Raw genomic sequence first — 20000 nt, forward strand, 5'->3', positions numbered from 1 at the left:
TGGTGGACCGCCATCATTATTTCTTGCATTTAGGAAGACTGTCATATCTGCTGTTGCTGTTATGTATGTACCTTCTGCCTGTATATAGCTTCTGTCAATGTCCTTGTTCTTCTTCGTCTCGTATCAGTCTCTCCCTGTCAACCTTGTCATTATCTCTCTCATATTATGCATGTTGTGATCATATCATATTTGATGCGATATTCATTATCTTTAGCAGCGTCTGTAATGGCAGAGAAATTCACCAGATGAGAAAGATAGATTGCTCCTTTGAAGGCCTTCACTATCTTACAATAAACATCGACCTTCAGTATTTCAACCTTTCGAATGTTAAATAAAAGATGGTAGAGAGAATTTACCGGAAATATTACCCGGAAGCCCAACAGACATACCACAGAGCTGTTGGGGCTGTATAAAATGTTACCTTTGAGCCAATACATTACAGACACTACTATAACTGAAATTACACTAGACTGATCTTTACAGACAGTGAGGTACTAATTCGAAACATAAGTCTCTCACACAATATACTCCGATCACCTCACTGCAGTACAAGCAAATTTATGCGGAGAGAAGCAAAAAAAAAAAAATATCCAATGCGAAGGGATGGTCAGTAAAAATCAAATTGGATCTGTATGTGTGTTCCGTTGAGTAAACTTGAAAGAACATAAAGTATTAGAAGAGAATGTTAAAGAATTTTCAGAAGAAGAAACAGTATTGCTAAGTCGTGATTCAGGAGATGATAACATGATTACAAACGAGTGGCTTACGTACTGTCCTGGGGTTGTGGGACGCGCCATGGGTTCAACCCCCACCAGTTCCGTATTTAGTATTGGTAAGTGTTTATAAATGGACAGATGTCACAACAAAGAACACAATCTACACCAAGAGATGACAAATATAATTGAAACTAAAACTTTCACAACAAACGGAAAAAAAAAACACTAAGTGAACTAAAAGTCGTTCACGAAATTACAAAAATGCTAAATGTTTCTACACGAAAAAAGAAATCAGCGAAATTTTGAAAGAGCAGTGTGGATGAATGTTCTGTAGTGTATTATTCTGTAGTCTGTTGCAGTGTATTATTCTGTAGTCTGTTGCAGTGTATCATTCTGTAGTTTACTACAGTAAACAAGAGTGAAGGATACAGATAGTTTTCATATTACCTCTGCCAGCCCTACAAATATTACCCTGCCAACCCTACAGACATTACTTCTGCCAGCCCTATAAATATTACCCTGCCAACCCTACAGACATTACTTCTGCCAACCCTACAAACATTACCTCTGCCAACCCTACAAACATTACCTCTGCCAACCCTACAAACATTACCTCTGCCAACCCTACAAACATTACCTCTGCCGACCCTACAAACATTACCCCTGCCGACCCTACAAACATTACCCCTGCCGACCCTACAAATCATATATTTGGTATAAACACAATTCCCCATTGTTTGTAAAAGATTTAGTAAGCCTGACCACACATGCAGCACCGGCGTCTCGTTCATGGAACTCGTTATTTATAAAGAAGTGTAAAACACTGTTAGCACGAGCACTCAGTATTCTTTGCAGAAAGACTAGATGTAGGCGAAATCCCAGAGGCCTTAACAAGTTTAAAAATAGCTCTATACAAAGAAGGCAGTAAATCTCTGACCAAAACATTACAGTGGTCAAACGCTAAATTAAAAATTTTGTGGAAAAACATTATTTACATAACTTAAGTCAACTTGGATTTAGAGCGGAAAGCTCATGCTTTCGCAGCTACTAAATTATTATGTCAAAATTATCGAGGCTTTAGATGAAACCAAAAACAGAGATGTGGTCTACACGGACCTCGCTAAGGCTTTTGACAAATGCGATCATGGGGGGTGATAGCACGTAAAGTAAGATCAGTAGGTATAGCAGGGAATATAGGAAAATGGATATTCTATTTTCTAATGAAGAGAATACTAAAAGTAGTAGTAAATATAGCAAATTCTAGGCTAAGTAAAGTAAATAGTTCATTACCCCAGGGCATGTTCCTGGCGCCATACTGTTTCTCGTGTTCATAGTAAACACAGATAAAAATAACAGGTACATTCTTGTATCATCCTTCACGGACGATATCAAAATAAGCATGAAAGTCGCCTCGTAGAAGACGCGGAAAACTTACGAGGCAGATATCAACAAATTCTTCTGGTGGGCAATAGAAAAATAACATGTTCAACTTATATATATTATCAGCTGTTCAGATATGAAAAAAAAAATTAACTCAAAAGGAGCATTGGATACAGAACACAAGAGCACGAAAGGAAGAAGTACAAGACTTTGGTATAATATCAGATTATGTGTCACTTAAAGAGCACAATAAAGCAAATACCGCAAGGCCAGAAAAATGACAGGGTGGATAATGAGAACCTTCAAAACAAGAGAATCATTGCCATTCATTTGTGCTCTCTCCTTTAGAATATTGTTCAGTATTGACGGCTTTTATCAAGGAAGGAAAGATAATAGAGCTAAAAAAAAAAGTGAACAAAAAATAAGAACTCGTTTACTGCCTACTCGTGTTCAGCATGACGCTAAAAAAGCATCACTGAACATTTTGAATGAGTTAGTGTTACTTAAATCATACCAGCTGGATACTTATACTACGTCAAGTGTATCATGAACATTTCGCCATCTGTATAATGAACTAAAAGTACAAGGTGTTTCACTCGTAGGAGGCCCTGAGTTGGTACTCCCGTAGCTGCAGTCGTGGTTTTGGTATATTACGTCTGTAGTAAACGATAACTCGTGGCTTCCTACGAGTGAAACACCCTGTACCACAAGCATTTCAACAGCTGGACACTTTCAGTGGGTCTGAGAGTACCACTAATATTACACTAGCTTGGCACTCGTGCTTGAAGTACATCAAAGTACAACTAACATAAAAGAGCGTGCTTGCGACAGGTGCTTGAGGGCGTGAGGAAGGGAGGTAAGAAGCAGTTCATAATTCTTCATAGTTTTTTGCAGCTTGTGGGTGTTAAGAACTAGTAGAGGCTAGTTACCGACAGAAGGGTGAGAAGGTGAGAGTATTGATCATAGAGTGCGTGTTCGGGCCGTCGCACCTGTTTGTTCATTACTCCTAATTAGTATTTGCTCTGGGGTTAATGTCTTGGGTGTGAGCCGGAGTTAGAGCCTTAATGAACGCCTGACGGATGTGTACCTGCTGATCCTAATTAAAGCTTAACGGGTCTTAACTGACGAATTGTATTTGTGATTTATCATTTTTATCTCTGGTTTAATCTTAGCTAAAGACTCTGCCTTCCCTAGTTGGAAGCCACTTTCTTAGGGTACGTCATCATATATCTGGTAATTGTGGTAGGTACCTTAGTAATGGTATCTCTGCGTAAGGATTAGCGCGTGTCGTGACTCGCTGAATGTCAAGCAAAGAGTCAAATCTGTCTCTCTAATTTTGGTGTCACCGTCGTAAAAGAAGCGCTGATGACAGTGCATACGAAAAAAAAAATCGATAAAGCGAGAAAAGAATAAAAAAAATTTTTTACCGTAAATTTTAGAAGTATTACAGTCTGGGTTTATTTTTAAAGATTAAGATATTCACGCTGCACTGAAGCCAAGCGATTTAAAATTATATTTGTATACTGCTTTTGTTCAGCTTAGTGAGGCTGTCTTGGGTGTGAAACAGAACCCTGTTAAATGTTTTGCACTCTGGCAGGATTGTCGATCTTGAATTTCTGACTGATGAATGTGTAAGATGTTGAATAACTTGTTGGTAAATCTTACGAACTTCATCATAGCTTATTTTTTAGAGACTTTTTGTGCGACTTTATAGCTCTAGATCCCTTAATATATTTTTTTGCAGTTGATGAGAGTTGGTGTGAGAGCGGGGCGCGGGGGTGATCATCCACGGAACCAGTGTATAACAAACTTAACATTTCTTATATTGCTCATTTTATATTAAAGTCAAGTGAGATAGTTGAAGCTTATATATATACTGCTCTCTCCCCCCTGTCTCTCTCTCTCTCTCTCTCTCTCTCTCTCTCTCTCTCTCCAATACAAAATCCATTGTGGTAATATAAATACACATGAGAAATCATGTTGTAAAGAGTAATGAGATTGTTGTGTGTTGACAGGTGGGTAGTAGGGAGTGTGTGTGTGAGGGGTGGTGGGGGAGTGTGTGTGTGAGGGGTGGTGGGGGAGTGTGTGTGAGAGATGTGGTGGGGGAGTGTGTGACGGGTGGTGTGTGGTTGGGAGAATGCGAGGGGTGGTGAGGGGAGAGAAAGAGAGAGAGGCTAAGGTCGGCTAAGGGTTAAGGGGTGATGGAGAGATATGGGTTTGGGAAATGGGGTGGAGTGTGTAGTAGCTAGCTGACGAGTGGGGTCACACTCCTGGCCGCCACCCACTCTATTATTCACTCTAATGGTCTAGGACCTGCACCCCCTCTCTTCCCACAACTCTCCCCTCCTCCCTCACACTTACCTTCTTCCATCACTCCTCCTCCTTCCTTCCCTTCTCCTCCTCCCCCCCCTACCGTGTCCTCCATCCTCCCTCCCTGGCTGTGGTCCTTCACTATGAAGGCGACATATCTGGGTATGGTTCTGAATTATGGCTTGACTTGGGCCACTCAGATCAGGAAAATGAGTGAATGCTCTGCGGACGCTGGATAGTTTTAAGGTGCTCTCTCTCACCGTACCTGAGGGGCGGCAGGTGAGTGGTCGGTGATGCACCTGCCAAATCTACCCCTCGGCCAACTCTTCCTGCTGCACTTGGTAAATCTTCACCTTGGGATACAGTTTCGCGTGGGTGCGTTCCATACTTCCCTCGTTGAGAGCTTTTACCCTGAAATCGAGCTTTTCCTGAATCTTCACCGTGAGAGACTTCCTGTGCTGTTTGGTGTGGGGATAGGGGCTGCTGTTCTGCATTGTAGCCTCCTTGTGTCTGCGGTCAAAGAAGTTGGCTTATCTTCCTGCCCTTCTTTGGACAGTGCCTGAGATTATCATAGTAGCAGGTTGCCAAACAACCACTGTGAAAAAAAAAAATATTGAAATTCCAAGCGCGTTCGTGATTTTTCACGAAAGCTCTTGGTCCTTGATAATGTGAGAAATCACGAAAACACTTGGAATTTCACTACTCTTTCAGAGTGGTTGTTTTGCACACACACACACACACACACACACACACACACACACACACACACACACACACACACACACACTGCTGCATACTGGAGTATGCAGCACCTGTTTGGAACCCGCACTTGATAAAGCACGTCAAGAAACTAGAGAAAGTACAAAGGTTTGCAACAAGGTTAGTTCCAGAGCTAAGGGGAATGTCCTATGAAGAAAGATTAAGGGAAATCGGCCTGACGACACTGGAGGACAGGAGGGTCAGGGGAGACATGATAACGACATATAAAATACTGCGTGGAATAGACAAGGTGGACAAGGACAGGATGTTCCAGGGAGGGGACACAGAAACAAGAGGCCACAATTGGAAGTTGAAGACACAAATGAGTCAGAGAGATAGTAGGAAGTATTTCTTCAGTCATAGAGTTGTAAGGCAGTGGAATAGCCTAGAAAATGACGTAGTGGAGGCAGGAACCATACACAGTTTTAAGACGAGGTTTGATAAAGCTCATGGAGCGGGGAGAGAGAGGGCCTAGTAGCAACCGGTGAAGAGGCGGGGCCAGGAGCTAGGACTCGACCCCTGCAACCACAAATAGGTGAGTACAAATAGGTGAGTACACACACACACACACACACACACACACACACACACACACACACACACACACACACACACACACACATATATATATATATATATATATATATATATATATATATATATATTACGCACACAAAACAAGATCTCAGTCAGTAGGATTCGAACCTACTACAGGAAGACGGGAAGGTTTCCAAGTGACGCTTTTCTCCACTCAGCTACAAACGTCACATAAGCTGGGCAGCCTGGTGTACAAGCTGGGAAGAAAACATATATGTATATATATATATATATATATATATATATATATATATATATATATATATATATATATATATATATATATATATATTGAAACTACAAAACAAGTGTTGTTGTTTTTTATCATTTACCAATCTGCGGCAGGCCAGGGTTCGACCCCGTGACACATTGTCCCGTCTCAAGAGACCACACAATGTGCATGTCAAGTTATCCACTCAGCCATCGATCCTACAAACAACATGAGCCTAGCGATCTAGGCTTGTTTCATGTTGCGAGGACACTTGTAGCAGTGGTATGCTCAAGGATTAATTTCAGCCTCCTGTTTGACTACCCTCCTGGACAAGCAGTCTATATAACAGTGAAAGCCCGAAACAAATGCTTCTGAATCATTTACCAAACTGCATGTGTGCGTGCGTGCGTGTGTGTGTGTGTGTGTGTGTGTGTGTGTGTGTTTGTGTGTGTGTGTGTGTGTGTGTGTGTGTGTGTGTGTGTGTGTGTGTGTGTGTGTTTGTGTGTGTTTTTGTGTGTGTTTTTGTGTGTGCATATATATATATATATATATATATATATATATATATATATATATATATATATATATATATATATATATATATATATATGCTAATTCTACCTTTGATTACTTAGGAGAGTGTAACTGGTCAGTTTATGCAGCTCAGTGTCATTCCCATAATTGGATACGACAATGTATCCTTGTCATGGCAACGTTATGCAAGTCACTCTGACTCCTGGCTTTTGTTTCTCCTGCTCTCTTGACCTTTACTTCCTACTAGTGTCGTGTTTCCACTTCCTCCTTTGTTCTGGTGCCCTATTTCCTCTTCCTCTTTTGTTCTAGTGTCGTGTTTCCACTTGCTCATTCGTTTTAGTACCTTATTTCCATTTCCTCCTTCGTTCTAGTGCCCTAGTTCAACTTCTTCCTTCGTTCTAGTCCCTATTTCCACTTCCTCCTTCATTCTAGTGCCCAATTTCCAATTCCTCCTTCTTTCTGGTGCCGTATTTCCACTTCCTCCTTCGTTCTAGTGCCCTATTTCCACTTCCTCCTTCGTTCTAGTGCCCTATTTCCACTTCCTCCTTCGTTCTAGTGCCCTATTCCACTTCCTCCTTCGTTCTAGTGCCCTATTTCCATTTCCTCCTTCGTTCTAGTGCCCTAGTTCAACTTCTTCCTTCGTTCAAGTCCCTATTTCCACTTCCTCCTTCATTCTAGTGCCCAATTTCCAATTCCTCCTTCGTTCTGGTGCCGTATTTCCACTTCCTCCTTCGTTCTAGTACCCTATTTCCACTTCCTCCTTCGTTCTAGTACCCTATTTCCACTTCCTCCTTCGTTCTAGTACCCTATTTCCACTTCCTCCTTCGTTCTAGTACCCTATTTCCACTTCCTCCTTCATTCTAGTACCCTATTTCCACTTCTTCCTTTGCTCTAGTACCCTATTTCCAGATCCTTCGTTCTAGTACCCTATTTCCACTTCCTCCTTCATTCTAGTACCCTATTTCCACATCCTCATTCGTTCTAGTACCCTATTTCCACTTCCTCCTTCGTTCTAGTACCCTATTTCCACTTCTTCCTTCGCTCTAGTACCCTATTTCCAGATCCTTCGTTCTAGTACCCTATTTCCACTTCCTCCTTCGTTCTAGTACCCTATTTCCACATCCTCCTTCGTTCTAGTACCCTATTTCCACTTCCTCCTTCGTTCTAGTACCACATTTCCACATCCTCCTTCGTTCTAGTACCCTATTTCCACTTCCTCCTTCGTTCTAGTACCCTATTTCCACATCCTCCTTCGTTCTAGTGCCCTATTTCCACTTCCTCCTTCGTTCTAGTGCTCTATTTCAACTTCCTCCTTCGTTCTAGTACCCTATTTCCACTTCCTCCTTCGTTCTAGTACCCTATTTCCACTTCCTCCTTCGTTCTGGTGCCCTATTTCCACTTCCTCCTTCGTTCTAGTACCCTATTTCCACTTCCTCCTTCGTTCTAGTACCCTATTTCCACTTCCTCCTTCGTTCTAGTACCCTATTTCCACTTCCTCCTTCATTCTAGTACCCTATTTCCACTTCTTCCTTCGCTCTAGTACCCTATTTCCAGATCCTTCGTTCTAGTACCCTATTTCCACTTCCTCCTTCATTCTAGTACCCTATTTCCACATCCTCATTCGTTCTAGTACCCTATTTCCACTTCCTCCTTCGTTCTAGTACCCTATTTCCACATCCTGCTTCGTTCTAGTACCCTATTTCCACTTCCTCCTTCGTTCTAGTACCCTATTTCCAGATCCTCCTTCGTTCTAGTACCCTATTTCCAGATCCTCCTTCGTTCTAGTACCACATTTCCACATCCTCCTTCGTTCTAGTACCCTATTTCCACTTCCTCCTTCGTTCTAGTACCCTATTTCCACATCCTCCTTCGTTCTAGTACCCTATTTCCACTTCCTCCTTCGTTCTAGTACCACATTTCCACATCCTCCTTCGTTCTAGTACCCTATTTCCACTTCCTCCTTCGTTCTAGTACCCTATTTCCACATCCTCCTTCGTTCTAGTACCCTATTTCCACTTCCTCCTTCGTTCTAGTACCACATTTCCACATCCTCCTTCGTTCTAGTACCCTATTTCCACTTCCTCCTTCGTTCTAGTACCACATTTCCACATCCTCCTTCGTTCTAGTACCCTATTTCCACTTCCTCCTTCGTTCTAGTACCCTATTTCCACATCCTCCTTCGTTCTAGTACCCTATTGCGACTTCTTTCATACTTGTCTCCGTGACCTCTCTTATTTCTGCCATATGCACTCTCCTTACTAGTACCTCATAGTCTATCATGTCTTATTCGTTTCCTTTCCTACCTCCTCCTCCTGGGTTCCCCTCCTGTCTCCTGCTCGTACATAACTTCCTTATCGTGGTTGTCACAATTACCTCCTCCCGTCTCTCATCAACCTGCCCATTTGCTCTGATTTAAATCCTCGTCTTCTCAATTACTCTGCTGTTTCCCGTGTCTCTCCTTTATTGTTCTCTTCTGCTCTCTGCCTCTCGTTATTTACTCTCTCTTCTCCCCTCTGCAATAATCCCTCTTCACCATCACTTCACATTCTTTATCTATTCTCTCTCTCTCTCTCTCTCTCTCTCTCTCTCTCTCTCTCTCTCTCTCTCTCTCTCTCTCTCTCTCTCTCTCTCTCTCGCTCTCTGTCTTTCGTAGCTCCTCCGTTTGTTGCTGTCCAGAATATTTTCCTCGACTGCCACTGCTGGTTATCTTTTCGTCTTTGTCTTTTCCTCCTTCCTCCCACTTACAGTTGTTGTCGTCCTTATTCTCCTCCATTTTCTCCATCTTCCTTCTCCACTTCCATATTACCTTCTCTTCCAGTTCGTCGGACCCTCCATTTTCCACCTTTTCGTTATCATTCTGTGTATTATAACCTTCCTTCTCACTATTTATATTTCCACTTGTTTATTTCATGTCTCCCCCCCCCCCACCTTCCTAGCACCTCTAGGGACCCTACTGTTGAGCATCACGAGAGACCATCTTCTACTCAGCACCCCGGGAGACCCTTCTTTTCAGCACCTCGGGGGATCTTTTTCTTAAGCTCTCCGGAGAACCACCCTTATCTGTTAACACCCCGGGGGACCACCCTTATCTTTAGCACCCTGGGGAAACCATCCTTGTCTTTAGCACCCCGGGGGACCACTCTTCTCGTCACCCACTACTGGGACTCCTCAACATCCCCAGAGACCACTCTTCTCTTCAAGACCCCAGGGACCCCTCTTCTCTTCAAGACCCCAGAGACCACTCTTCTCTTCAAGAGCCCAGAGACCACTCTTCTCTTCAAGAGCCCAGAGACCACTCTTCTCTTCAAGACCCCAGAGACCACTCTTCTCTTCAAGAGCCCAGAGACCACTCTTCTCTTCAAGACCCCAGGGACCCCTCTTCTCTTCACCCACACCCCAGGGGATCCCTCTCTCCTCAGTACATCTTGAGCAGTCAGGTGATATACAGGAACACACTCCATTGTTCGCTTAGATTAATTCTGTTTTTTTTTTTTTGTGGCCACAAAACATCCTTTTACAAGATTATCCGGAAAGTGAGGAGAAGGACACTAATGAAGATGTCCACCCATGAAGTGCTGGGAGCGTTGAGGGGTGTCCGTTCTTGAGGTGCTGAGGGCGTCCACCCATGAAGTGCTGAGGCCGTTCACCCATGAAGTGCTGCGAACATTGAGGGGTGTCCGTTCATGAGGTGCTGAGGGTGTCCACCCATGAAGTGCTGGGGCCGTTCACCCATGAAGTGCTGAGAGGGTCCGTGCAAGCATGGGGTGCTGAGAGTGTCCGTGTATACATGGGGTGTTGAGAGGGTCCGTGCAGGCATTGGATGCTGGGAGTGCTGAGAGGGTCCGTGCAAGCATGGGATGCTGGGAATGCTGAGAGGGTCCGTGCAAGCATGGGATGCTGGGAGTGGTGAGAGGGTCCGTGCAAGCATGGGATGCTGGGAATGCTGAGAGGGTCCGTGCAAGCATGGGGTGCTGGGAGTGGTGAGAGGGTCCGTGCAAGCATGGGGTGCTGAGAGTTTCCGTGTATACATGGGAGCTGAGAGGGTCCGTGCAGGCATGGGATGCTGGGAGTGCTGAGAGGGTCCGTGCAAGCATGGGATGCTGGGAGTGGTGAGAGGGTCCGTGCAAGCATGGGATGCTGGGAGTGCTGAGAGGGCCCGGGCAAGCATGGGATGCTGGGAATGCTGAGAGGGTCCGTGCAAGCATGGGATGCTGGGAGTGGTGAGAGGGTCCGTGCAAGCATGGGATGCTGGGAGTGGTGAGAGGGTCCGTGCAAGCATGGGATGCTGGGAGTGGTGAGAGGGTCCGTGCAAGCATGGGATGCTGGGAGTGCTGAGAGGGTCCGTGCAAGCATGGGATGCTGGGAGTGCTGAGGGTCCGTGCAAGCATGGGACGCTGGGAGTGCTGAGAGGGTCCGTGCAAGCATGAGATGCTGGGAGTGCTGAGAGGGTCCGTGCAAGCATGGGATGCTGGGAGTGCTGAGGGTCCGTGCAAGCATGGGATGCTGGGAATGCTGAGAGGGTCCGTGCAAGCATGGGATGCTGGGAGTGGTGAGAGGGTCCGTGCAAGCATGGGATGCTGGGAATGCTGAGAGGGTCCGTGCAAGCATGGGATGCTGGGAGTGGTGAGAGGGTCCGTGAAAGCATGGGGTGCTGAGAGTTTCCGTGTATACATGGGAGCTGAGAGGGTCCGTGCAGGCATGGGATGCTGGGAATGCTGAGAGGGTCCGTGCAAGCATGGGATGCTGGGAGTGCTGAGAGGGTCCGTGCAAGCATGGGATGCTGGGAGTGGTGAGAGGGTCCGTGCAAGCATGGGATGCTGAGAGGGCCCGGGCAAGCATGGGATGCTGGGAATGCTGAGAGGGTCCGTGCAAGCATGGGATGCTGGGAGTGGTGAGAGGGTCCGTGCAAGCATGGGATGCTGGGAGTGGTGAGAGGGTCCGTGCAAGCATGGGATGCTGGGAGTGGTGAGAGGGTCCGTGCAAGCATGGGATGCTGGGAGTGCTGAGAGGGTCCGTGCAAGCATGGGATGCTGGGAGTGCTGAGGGTCCGTGCAAGCATGGGACGCTGGGAGTGCTGAGAGGGTCCGTGCAAGCATGAGATGCTGGGAGTGCTGAGAGGGTCCGTGCAAGCATGGGATGCTGGGAGTGCTGAGGGTCCGTGCAAGCATGGGATGCTGGGAGTGCTGAGAGGGTCCGTGTAAGCATGGGATGCTGGGAGTGCTGAGAGGGTCCGTATAAGCATGGGATGCTGAGAGGGTTCGTGCAAGCATGGGATGCTGGGAGTGCTGAGAGGGTCCGTGCAAGCATGGGATGCTGGGAGTGCTGAGAGGATCCGTGCAAGCATGGGATGCTGGGAGTGCTGAGAGGGTCCGTGCAAGCATGGGATGCTGGGAGTGCTGAGAGGATCCGTGCAAGCATGGGATGCTGGGTGTGCTGAGGTTCCGTGCAAGCATGGGACGCTGGGAGTGCTGAGAGGGTCCGTGCAAGCATGAGATGCTGGGAGTGCTGAGAGGGTCCGTGCAAGCATGGGATGCTGGGAGTGCTGAGAGTCCGTGCAAGCATGGGATGCTGGGAGTGCTGAGAGGGTCCGTGTAAGCATGGGATGCTGAGAGGGTCCGTGCAAGCATGGGATGCTGGGAGTGCTGAGAGGGTTCGTGCAAGCATGGGATGCTGGGAATGCTGAGAGGGTCCGTGCAAGCATTGGATGCTGGGAGTGCTGAGAGGGTCCGTGCAAGCATGGGATGCTGGGAGTGCTGAGAGGGTCCGTGCAAGCATGGGATGCTGGGAGTGCTGAGAGGGTCCGTGCAAGCATGGGATGCTGGGAGTGCTGAGAGGGTCCGTGCAAGCATGAGATGCTGGGAATGCTGAGAGGGTCCGTGTAAGCATGGGATGCTGGTGTCATTATTAACCCAGAATCCTTGAACTAATATTAATCCAGGAGTGACCGAAATGTCGTCAGAGATTTATTTTCCAAATTGTGAGATAGGAGGGAATAGTTGCGGTCACAGTGTTGTCTCATTCTCCAGAAGATTGCATGTAAAAAATACTGTGCTGCAGTTAGTGAATCAAGTGGTTGTGACAGCTGTATGCAACCTGCACCCAGCAGCCTACTGGCTTGTTGAAGGGTAGTGGCTTTAGAAAGCTGCTGGGTTGTTGAAGGGTAGTGGCTTTAAGAGGGTACTGGCTTTAGAAAGCTACTGGATAGTATAGGACGATATTTTGATGAGGGATGGTAACTTTGCAGTTCAAGTTCCTCCTTCCGTCAGCGAGCGAGGTTCGTCAACGAGCGAGGTTCCTCCGCTGGTGTGTCTTCAAAGTCTTTTGTGTGAAGCCCTTCTTGCAGTTGAACAGTAAGACAGATGTGCAGCTGATGCACTTGTGTTTTACCCTTCAGCTTGTCAGTATTAGATACCATTTTCAAGATACTTTCTTGTAGTGTACTCACCGTGTTGGCAGGGGATCGATACTCGTCTCCTGGCTCCGGCCTCCTGGGCTACTTTGATCAACTTCACTGACGTGTGTTCTCTTGCGCCTTATCCACTCTTGAAACTGTTTTCCTCCACCATTGCCTTATCTAATTCATTCCACTGTCAACCTTCCAATGAGTATACAAATACTTCCTTACATCCTTATGGCTCATTTATGTGTGTGTATGTGTGATGCCACTGAAATATACTTGCATGCTTAAGCAAGCACACAAACGTATATACGTAAAGTGTACATGCACTGTTGTGCTAAGCAGAAGTGTACTGGTAGTGGTAGTTGGTAGCATCAGCTGTGGTAGAGGTACGAGGAGAGCAGACTAGAAGGCAAATCATTATGGTGATGGTATGGTGTGTGAGGGCTGGTGATGGCCGGGCTGACACTAACGCTGTGTTGGTATGTGCTTCACAGTGTAATAATACCAAGAGCTGCTGCTCATCCTCCGCCATCCGGACGTTGACGGACTATACTAATAATGTGCCAGAATATATTACATTAATTGGAATACTTTGCCATGTTGGGTCCCAGAGTACTCTCCTGATTGCTTCCCTTGCTACTCCAGCCTCAGTCATCTCGCTGGACATACAACTATTATTATTATTATTATTATTATTATTATTATTATTATTATTATTATTGTTTATTATTAATTTATTATGATAATAATTATTATTATTATTATTATTATTGCAAAATAGTGTGGGTAATTCACCGTAAGAAATGTTGAAGGCTCAATCCTCCGTCTAGTGATTGCTTCCCTGTCTTGCTTCAGTTAGACCGTTGATAACTGTCACTGGAAACACAGCTGCCTTTAATATCGCTTGCAGCAACAGTCTTACTGACCACCAGGTACTCAACAGTGGAGAGCTGGCCGGGTTGCCAGGGTAGAATCCTCTAGACCTATCACAATTGTTATATTAATGGGGGTAACTGACCTCCGAAATGTAGTGAACATTAATCCTTGACGCAGTATCGAGCCTGCAGTCGGGCTTAGATAAAATGAACTTTTTTTCCCCTTACTTTTACTTACTTTACCAACCTACTTCAGGTATTTACTGCACTGGTACATAAAGATCACCTTTCTTAGTGTTTCCTAGACAAGCCTGGCCCAGGGCCGGGCTGTGGCAGAAGGTAAACTCACCTGTCTTAGTCGTGTCTTGGTCGTCTCTTAATCGTGTCTTAATTGTATCTTAATTGTGTCTTGGTCGTGTCTTAATCGTCTCTTAGTCTTTAATTGTGTCTTGGTGGTGTCTTAGTCGTGTCATGATCGCGTCATAGTTGTCGTTAATGCCGTCGTGACTTCACGCATTCGTGAGGTTATTTAATTACGTTTTCACTAATCTTTTATTTATTTTGTATCATTCTTAATTTAATAAAGATCTTTAGTTGTTGATGCAAGAGTTTAGTATTGTTTACCTTGCTTATTTATGTACATGCAGGTGTTGTGGTAGCTCTCGTTACTTGTACAGGTGTTGAAGTTGTGGTTGTTCTCAATACCTGTACAGGTGAGGCAGGTGTGGCAGCATTCACACCTGTACCTCCCACCCTCTCCCCTTTAGTGCGGTCTGTGCCCCCTTTGGTACAGTTTCTGCTGCACCCCTTTAGTGGCGTTTCCCCCCTCTTCCACTTTAGTGGAGTTGCTGGTGTAGTGAAGCTGGCGTTCCTGTGTTCCTGACCCTCTTTCCCCAGTGGTGTTACTGTCTCCTTTCCCCAGTGGTGTTACTGTCTCCTTTCCCCAGTGGTGTTACTGTCTTCTTCCCCCAGTGGTGTTACTGTCTCCTTCCCCCAGTGGTGTTACTGTCTTGTTCCCCCATTGGTGTTACTGTCTCCTTCCCCCAGTGTTGTTACTGTCTTCTTCCCCCAGTGGTGTTACTGTCTCCTTCCCCCAGTGGTGTTACTGTCTCCTTCCCCAGTGGTGTTACTGTCTTCTTCCCTCAGTGGTGTTGCTGTCTCCTTCCCCAGTGGTGTTACTGTCTTCTTCCCCCAGTGATGTTACTGTCTCCTTCCCCAGTGGTGTTACTGTCTCCTTCCCCCAGTGGTGTTACTGTCTCCTTCCCCCAGTGGTGTTACTGTCTTTTTCCCCTAGTGGTGTTACTGCCTCCTTTCCCCAGTGGTGTTATTGTCTCCTTTCCCCAGTGGTGTTACTGTCTTCTTCCCCCAGTGGTGTTACTGTCTTCTTCCCCCAGTGATGTTACTGTCTCTTTCCACCAGTGGTGTTACTGTCTTCTTCCCCCAGTGGTGTTACTGTCTTCTTCCCCCAGTGGTGTTACTGTCTCTTTCCCCCAGTGGTGTTACTGACTCCCTACCCCAGTGGTGTTACTGACTCCCTCCCCCAGTGGTGTTATTCCCTTTCTCTCATATCTACTGATCTTCCTTCCCATCCTTTTGTTTACCATACCTCCCCCACCTGGTGGCATTACCTCCCTCGTTCCACAATAACGTTTCTCCTCTCCCCCCATTCTCCTTCCCATTACTAGTGTAGCTTCTCATCCTCTCCCCACCCGGCGTTACTTACCCCCTCCTCCCTCCCCCCTCTCCAGTAGCATCACTTCCCCTCCCCCCAAACCAAGTAGCATTACGTGGCAGAGATTATTAACGTTTATACTTTATATTTTATTTGTTGAGAAACACAAAACTTTGATCGTGGCGCTGAGGAAAGGCAAGTGTTCCTGGAATATCTTGTACACATAATAGTAATACCAGTAGTAGTGGCAGTCATAGTAATAGTAGTAGTAATAGTAATAGTAAGGGGAATTTCGTCTCAGTATCACACTGAAAATTGTCACTACACGACTATAATAGTTGACTGTAGTTGCTGGTGGTTGTTGATAGTTGCTGGCGGTTGTGATGGTTTGGTTCTTTAAAACGGCACCAGGATGGTCCTTGCATTTGTGGTGGTTGTGTTGGGGGGTAGTTTGGTAGTACACCACAGTGATGGCCTGCATGATCGTTATTAAAACTGTGATGACTATTCAGGCCTACGGGGTACAGGCAGCAACAGCCTGGTTGATCCGCTTGACTAAAGCGTCGGCACTGGGAGCCCTTTTGTCATTCCATTTCGCAATGCAGATGAATCAGAAATTGACAACTGGCCCACAATTTTGAGGAAAATGCAGGCGATGTTTTGGTCGCCTTCGGGCGAGTGTGTAGTTCAAGACGAACAGAAATGTTAACTAAGGTTTCCTCTTTGAATTGTGGGCCGACTGTGACTTGTTCTTGTTAACTGTGACTTGTTCTTGTTAACTGTGACTTGTTCTTGTTAACTGTGACTTGTTCTTGTTAACTGTGACTTGTTCTTGTTAACTGTGACTTGTTCTTGTTAACTGTGACTTGATCTTGTTAACTGTGAATTGATCTTGTTAACTGTGACTTGTTCTTGTTAACTGTGAATTGTTCTTGTTAACTGTGGCTTGATCTTGTTAACTGTGACTTGTTCTTGTTAACTGTGACTTGATCTTGTTAACTGTGACTTGTTCTTGTTAACTGTGAATTGTTCTTGTTAACTGTGAATTGTTCTTGGTAACTGTGAATTGATCTTGTTAACTGTGAATTGTTCTTGTTAACTGTGAATTGTTCTCGTTAATTGTGAATTGTTCTCGTTAACTGCGAATTGTAGTTTTTGTTAACTGTGAATTGTTGTTCTTGTTAACTGTGAATTGTTCTCGTTAACTGTGAATTGTTGTTCTTGTTAACTGTGAATTGTTGTTTTTGTTAACTGTGAATTGTTGTTCTCGTTAACTATGAATTTTTGTTGTTGTTAATAGTGAATTGTTGTTCTTGTTGACTGTGAATTATTAACTATGCACCACAGCCTGGCTGATCAGGAACAATGCCATAACTCAGTTTGTCTTGTTTACATATTTGTTGTTATCCTCTACCACTGTGTTACCATTATCGTCATGAAGCTCCTGGGGAAGGTGAGGTAATCATTTTGATCCGAGGAAGGGAAAGAAGCTCTATTTCCTTGGAAGACGAGCCCGTTATTAACATCAAGTTACCCCCACTTGAAGGGTAAATGGTGGAGAGTAACAAGGTGGAGATGGTCGCACTCATGGTGGGGGAATAATGGTGCTGGCTCTCTGCCTCGGGGATCTTGTCGCACCTGTTCTTGAAGATACGTATCGAGAGTCTGGTGGGTGATTATTGTAAGGTGTGCTTGGTGGTGATGGCGTGCGTAGGGGCAGTTACGTGGCCCAGGCTACCTGATGGTAGTCTGGGATTATTTCCAACCACAGTCTCAAGCAGCTGTCAGTGTGTGTTTGCGTGTGTGTGTGTGTGTGTGTGTGTGTGTGTGTGTGTGTGTGTGTGTGTGTGTGTGTGTGTGTGTGTCCCAGTCTTCGTGTGTAAACATAATAGATACATACGTACAGATGCATATAAACATAAACACACATAAAAAACTCAGGTCAAGTGTTTTGTCGACTAATGTCCATGACAAACGATAACTTAACACACACACACACACACACACACATCTCTCTCACATACACTCCTCTCTCCCTCTCCCCCCTTCTCTCTCACCTATTTAGACTTTGCTTCTGGTTACTGGGGGCCTAATATTAAGCTCCTAAGCTCTTAGAGCCCTAACGTACTTATTCTCAAGACTGTGTAAGAAATTTACCCTTGTCACTTCCACATGCATTTCTTTGTAATATCCCTGTAACAATTCCTGTGTTTTTAGCCCCATTGTGTCCATTTATTCATGGTCCTTACTCCTATTTGCTCTATCGGTTCCTTTTATTGTCTTTCATGTCATAATCATATCTCCCACTTCCTCTTGCACACTACTGGTAGAAGTCACCTACTGTCCAGTCTTGAGTATCACCACCATGCTTGTAGAGAGAAAAGAACGAATTAGAATTCATTTAACGAATGAACAGTGTTGAGTGAATAATGCAGTAGCACACGAGAGGAAATGAGAGGTAAACTAGAAAACGGGAAGTAGCACACGAGAGGTAGAACGCTATAGAAAACGGGAAGTAGCACACGAGAGAAAACGGGACTATGATGTCTTAGATGGGACCCCAGGCCAAGGTTCCCAACGTAAAATTGTTTATAAGGAAAATGACTCTTGTGAAATATACTCAACCGACAAAATAATAACAACAATGGTTATTTTTATCATGGAGAAAATTATCCTTTTATAGGATTTTTTAAGTGTTTCTTTGGACGGCAGAAAATATATTTGGAACGTAGAACCTAGAACTTACCTAGAATGTTTTATTTAGTACATATTTAGAATGTGTTTGAGCTTATTATATGGAATGTTAGAACGTATTATATAGAATGTATTATTTAGAACTCATTTTTTGAGAATGTACTATTGAGATTATAAGAAATTTAAGCGCTGCAGGGAGTGAGTGAAGGGTAGGAGTGAGTGAAGGGTAGGAGTGAGTGAAGGGTAGGAGTGAGTGAAGGGTAAGAGTGAGTGAAGGGTAGGAGTGAGTGAAGGGTAGGAGTGAGTGAAGGGTAGGAGTGAGTGAAGGGTAGGAGTGAGTGAAGGGTAAGAGTGAGTGAAGGGTAAGAGTGAGTGAAGGGTAAGAGTGACTGAGGGCAAGGGGGGTGCGAGGGTAGGAGAGAGTGGAAATAGGGAAGAGTGCGAGAAAAAAAAATTAAATCAACGTTGGGACAATAGGTTAAGTTACTGTTGAAAAGTCAGTGAGTCCATCAAATGTGGGACTTTCAGCGAGGACGTCAGTTAATGTATGTTGGGATGGTAAAGACGGAAGCTTATCAGATGTATTAAGAATATTAGAATATATTATTTAGGACAGATTTTGGTGTACATGGACTTGGCAGAAACACGTGACAACTTCGATCATGGAATGATAGAACATGAAATGGAGGTTTAATGGTATAGTGTAAAAAGTAGGCAAACGAATATTCAGTTTTCCGATAAATAGAACAAAGAGGAATGATAAACAGAGCAATATTTAACCTTAGCAAAGTGAAGAGGCATTGTCTTAGTGTTCATCATCCTCGTAACAGATATAGAGAAAACTCTAGTCATAGTTATGTATTATCATTTGTGGATGATACGTGTGGATGAAGGGGAACTCGGTAGAAGACAGAAACAGTGCAAGTCTTCACTGGGCAGAAGAAAATGACATTGGTGACAAATTACTATTACTCAGATATAGAAAAAATGAACTCAAAAGGAACATGATACGGAAAAATACAGAACGAAAACATGTCAATGATCTGGGCTTAATGCCAACTGACCCGTCATTTACGGAAAACAGTAAGACAAATGTTTTGATAGTTAAACAAATGATGGAATGACGGTGAATTTTTAGAATGGGAGGAAAGGTGCTAGTGATGACGCTATTCAAATTACCAGTGCTGTGTAGCGTAGGCACCATTCAGGGCAGGAGAGGTCTCAGAGCTGGAACAAACAAGAGAGATCCTTTTCGGCCCTCATAGAGCCTATAAAACATTTAAACTCCTGGAAACGCCTAAAAATTCTAAATATGTGCTCACTGGAGCAGAGAAAAAAAGAGATGTTTGATAATATATACATGGAAGATACTGAAAGGCCTGTTCTCAAACCTAGAAAGTTATATAACAACATACTGGAGTTAGAGATACGAGAGGAAATGTACAACAAACCCAGTGACAAGCAGGGCCGCCGTGGGCATAATAAGAGAATGTGTCAGCCTCCTTTTGTCCACACTGTCAAACACACTACCAGCAGATACCAGGAACACTTCAGGGCACATGACATGACTCCAGCAGGTGCCCGATCAAGCAGGTTGTGATGGGTATGTGGGCCAGCAGGGGCTGATAGCAACGGCCTGGTTGACAAGGCAAGTACGAGACAAGCTTGACCGAGGGCCGGGTTGTTGGAGCAGGAAAACCCCTCGAAACTGGTCACAGATAAATCACTGGTATGTGTATTTTGGTTGTAAAATGAATGCAGGTTTCTTACCTAAATACGAAGTGTGTGAGGCTGTCTGTTAGTTCAGTGACCCCAGTCTTCTGGACCTCAGCTGACTGCTTTGTGGAGCCCA

At 44.8% G+C, this 20000-nt stretch overlaps 1 protein-coding gene across 5 annotated transcripts in view; it reads left to right on the plus strand.

The window, feature by feature from the left end:
- Camta (Calmodulin-binding transcription activator) overlaps positions 1-20000 on the plus strand; it is an 891447-nt gene that overhangs the window by 370819 nt on the left and 500628 nt on the right. The window lies entirely within an intron of this gene.

This window comes from Cherax quadricarinatus, chromosome 39, assembly GCF_038502225.1.
Source record: "Cherax quadricarinatus isolate ZL_2023a chromosome 39, ASM3850222v1, whole genome shotgun sequence".
NCBI classification, from domain to species: Eukaryota; Metazoa; Arthropoda; class Malacostraca; order Decapoda; family Parastacidae; genus Cherax; species Cherax quadricarinatus.